This window comes from Elephantulus edwardii, unplaced genomic scaffold (genome assembly GCF_000299155.1).
Source record: "Elephantulus edwardii isolate Elephantulus edwardi_28Jun2011 unplaced genomic scaffold, EleEdw1.0 scaffold00212, whole genome shotgun sequence".
Classification (NCBI taxonomy): Eukaryota; Metazoa; Chordata; class Mammalia; order Macroscelidea; family Macroscelididae; genus Elephantulus; species Elephantulus edwardii.
The window spans coordinates 1,322,019-1,327,067 of record NW_006399962.1 but is presented as its reverse complement, the minus strand read 5'-3'; positions in this window follow the sequence as shown (position 1 = coordinate 1,327,067).

The window sequence follows — 5,049 nt, the reverse complement described above, 5'->3', positions numbered from 1 at the left end:
TAGAGAGAGAGAGAGAGAGAGAGAGAGAGAGAGAAAGATGTCTCCTCCCGTGTGATTTATAGCCTCTGAAAACCTGCTGGAGGGTCAGCTACAAGTCATTTCCAACTTGATGGCACACAAAACAACAACAATGACATATTTATTTATTACAGAGAATTTGAAATACATATAAAATTATATGTTGTTGTTGCTATATAGCATTGAATCACCTGTGTATCATAGCAACCTTATGTACAATAGCTCTGAACCATATCCTATCCTGAGTCAATCTCACTTTCTCCAACCCTTCTACCCCCATTACCCCAGTTACTGTGTCAATCCATCTCATCTGGGGTCTTCTCTCCTGCACTGTCCCTCCACCCTTCCAAGCATGATGCCTTCCATGAACTGGTCCCACATGGCAACATGCCCAAATTATGTGAGGCCTCAAAATCCTTTCCTCCAAGGAGCAGCTTGGTTTCACCCTCTCCAGGGCATACTTGTTTGGTATGTTCAATACTTTTCTCCAGCACCACAACTCAAAGACATTGATTCTTCTTCTGCAATCTTTATCATTGTCTAGCTCTCTGTGCATAGCAAGTAACTGCAAAGACTATGGTCTTGATCAGGCACACCTTAGTCTTTAGACTGACATTATGCTCTTTAGCGCTTTGGAGAGGTCCTTGACAGCAGATTTCCCTAATACCAAGACTATTGATTGTGGAGCCAAGCAAGCTAAAATTGTTAACAAGTCTCTTCTCCATCTATCATCATGCTGTCAATTGACCCAGTGGTAAAAATATTTGCCCTCTTGATGTTGAACTTTAATTTATATTGAAGACTTCAGTCCTTCACCTTCTGCAGCAAATGCTTCGGGGTCTTCCTCAGTTTAAGCAAGCAAGGTTATGCTATCTGCATACTGCAGGTTATGAATGAGGTTTCCCCCAATCTTGATGCCACATTCTTCCTCATGTAGTCCAGCCTCCAGGATGATATTTTCCACATATAAACTGAAAATACAGGGAGACAGAATACATTCCTGATACATTCTTTTCCTTACTTTGAACCATGCAGTCAGTCATGCTCTGTTCTGAGGTCTGCTTCCTGGTCCAAATACAGGTTTTGTATGAGCACAATCAAGTGTTCTGGAGTTCCCATTCTTCTCAAGGTTATCCATAATTTATCCATAATCTAGGACTATAGGATGTCCTAGACTTATCTTGGTGCATTTCCTGCCCCAAACTTGGGATGACTCATGTGTCCAAGGATTCCTTTATCTTTTTAATGGGAAAGGGAATATAGACATCATAATTTGGTGCCAGGGATATGCATTGTTACTGCTATACATTTCAAAGATTGTTTACAATCCACTCAATAAGGCCAGATGTTCAATTATAATTGAATTGATTGAGAAATTACAGTACATTCACACAATGGAATACTATGCAGCACACAGGAACAATGATTTTGTAAATTACTACCTAACTTGGGAGGGACTGGGAAGCAGTATGTTGAGTGAACAAACTCAGTCCCATAAGGACAAATACTATATAAAGTCATTATTGTAGAATGAGCATGAGAATCCAAGGTGGGGAGAGGACGGAAGCAAAGGGGTGAGAATGGGCAGGAGGGGTGTGTGTGTGCGTGTGTGTGTGTGTGTGTGTGTGTGTAATCATAGGGTGGTACAATTTGATGAGGGGGGTGTGAAAGAAATGGGAAAGATACAGTGTGAAAAACAATATATTTGAACCTTATAAATAAGCCAGTATAATAATAAAAAATAACTGGATATTTAATTTCTAATTCAATAAAGCCTGACATATAATACATGTTAGTTAAGCAATACTGTACAGTTATTTAGAGCTAGAGTCAAGTTCAAGTGGAATGAGTTACCACTGTATTGTGATGTTTTATTGTTCTTAGAAGTCAAACTTTAGTGGTCAACTCTAAGCAAAAATAAAGTTGACATTGTCCTCTGGTTACTTCTCAGCTTCCTTCTCTCTGTCCTCTTTGCTGTGTCCTAATTGCTCCCTGGTCAGTGTTTTCATGTACTGATTTCTTTCTGCTCACTAATAAAGCTCTTTAGTATTTATGTTTTTAGTGACTATCCTCCAGTATTGTAGGGAAAACTGCAAGAACTTCATAGATAAATGGAATTGAGATTCACTGCATTTTATTAAAAAGGACAGAGCAAGGGATTGTTGTTATTTAGTATCATAGAGTTAGAACTGACCCACAGCTGACCCTTCAATGGGTTTTCAGAGGCCCTACTGAACCCCTACTTAATATTAATTAGTGGAAAATATTCAGACATTGAAAAGGGAGATTGACAAAAACTCATCAAATTCTACCTTTTAGTAATTTAAAAATCTTCCAACAACCGCTCAAATTTGACTTTTTAGTAATTTCATTGTAAACTTTTACCCCATAAAGGAAAACATGATCTATCTCACTTCTGATCTTGTTGCAGAGAAAACATTAAAATTTCTTCCAATATAAAGGGGCATTCAATACCATTTTTCAGAAAGACTTTCAGAAAATAGAAAAACCACATGTCCCAAACATCCAGGGGTTAAAGCAGAAAGGACAGATATTTTTGTGGTCCCAGAGTAAATATGTCAAGTATAGCCTCATTTGCATATGTTGTATTTTAAAATCATGCTTAAACCGACCTCATATATTCTGAATCTGGCAAGAGGAAGGCAAGGAGGTCACCTGTACTGCTGGTGTAGGTAATGGAATTCCCATCAGACACATTTAAAAGCTCCATAGTAATGTGACAAATAGGGCACTCCATCTGTTGGTAGCCCATTGAGATGAGCACCAGATTTGCAGATACTTTGATATGGGCGGCATATCTTGAGGGTAACCATTTATATTAAATATCTTTAATTTAATTTACTTTCTACATAATTATTCCAGGAATAGTCACAAAATGAACTGCACAGGAGTATATGAACTAGCAAGCAAATATCATAGTTCAATCAGAATGATACTGCATAAAGAAAAAAAAGGAAATGTTTCAACACAAGATGCTTTATAAATCATGCATTCTTGGAAACTGCTTAATTAAAGCTCAGTGGCAGTTAATTTATAGTATTTAAAATATTATAATATGAGCAGCTGCATGAAAAATGTTTGCAGTAAAAGATATAACACACTATTTCTAAAACATCCTGTCATTTTAAACACTTCTGGCCATTAAGGAAAAAATACAGGTAATTAAATAGAAAAAAAATTCCAGTGAATTATGAAGTGCACTGTGTACTGTATAACTAAACATAGGAGATATGACAGGCAAAGTTGCTGAAAGTTCTAGTAATAATTAACCCTTTGTGTAAGTATTTTTTCCTAGACAATGATGTTGGCTCAGGAGAAGGCAAGGTTCAGAGCCGTGGCTCATAGGGTCACAATGAGTCATAGTTGACTCGAGGGCACACAATAACAACAACACTCTTCTCTGGAGTAGCACTTCTGTCAACAGATGTACTTTACAAGGTGTGTTACAAGAAATTTATTATTCATAACAATTGCAAAGTTTTAGAAAGAATTACTTCTTAGAAATTAGAGCAAATTCAAAGTGATCTGTGTAGCAAGGCCAAACAAGGACATTTAAATGACTTTCTGTGAGTTTTAGAGGGTGAGAGTAAGCTGGGAAGGATCGATACACACCCAGCAGCATATGAAGGTCATTCATTACACATGCTGCAGTGGGTATCACAAGGTTCTCATGTGCCCTGAGTTGATTTTGACTCGTAGCAACCTTGTATAACAGAGTAGAGCTGCCCTATGGTGTTTCCTAGGCTGTAATGTTTATGGGAACAGCTTGTCAGGTTTCTTCTTCCTGGAGTTATTGACGAGTTCGAACCATCAACCTTTTGGTTAGCAGTTGAATGCTTCACCATTGTGGCATCAGGAGTCGTATAGTAAGATCATTGTTTGTTCATGTTAGGTGCTGTCGGGTAGTATATGACTTATATCAACACTATGTAAAACAAGTGAAAATCTTGCCTGGTCCTGCATCATCCTCATAATCTCCCTGTGTTTAATATTGATTATAGTGCTAGAAATCTTTTGTGCGTTGGCCTGGTAATATCCTCACTGTTTCTTGATTAATTTTTAATGGATTTTTATGATTAGGGATGATGCTTGATGTTAAGAGAAACCATGTCTTTACTATCATCATCTCAAAATTTCTTTTCCTGGTGTCATAATAACAAAATAATTCAACTGCTAACCCTGGATGTGATCACTAAGTTGTGCCAGGAAATCTGGAGGACAGCCAGCTGGCCAACTGACTGGAAGAGATCAATATTTGTTCCCATTCCAAAGAAAGGTGACCCCACAGAGTGTGGAAATTATCGAACAATATCATTGATATCACATGCAAGCAAGATTCTGATGAAAATTATCCAAAAATGTTTGGAACAATATGTCAAGAGAGAACTGCCAGATGTGCAGTTTGGATTTAGAAGAGGTCGTGGTACTAGTGATATTATAACTAATGTTATATGGATCTTGGCAGAAAGCAGGGAATACCAGAAGAATGTCTATCTGTGCTTCATTGACTATGCAAAGGCTTTTGACTTTGTGGATCACAACAAGCAATGGCTGACTCTGAGAAGAATGGGAATACCCGAACATTTGATTGTGCTAATGCGAAACCTATACTTGGGCCAAGAAGCAGTCATCAGACAGAGCAGGGAGACACTGGATGGTTCAAAATCAAGAAAGGGGTCCATCAGGGATGTATTTTGTCTCCATACCTTTTCAATCTGTATTCAGAACAGATCATCCAAGACACTGGGCTATACGAGGAGGAATGTGGCATCAGGATTGGTGGGAGAATCATCAACAACCTGCGTTATGCGAATGACACAACCCTGCTCACTGAAACTGAGGAGGACCTGAAGTGCTTCCTGCAGAGGGTCAAGAACTGCAGCCTCTCTCCAGTAGGGTAAACAGGGAAGCCACTGACTGGGAAAAAGTATTCGGTAATAACATATCAGATAAGGGACTTATATCCAGAATTTATGAAATACTTGAGCACCACAACAAGATAAAGGTAAA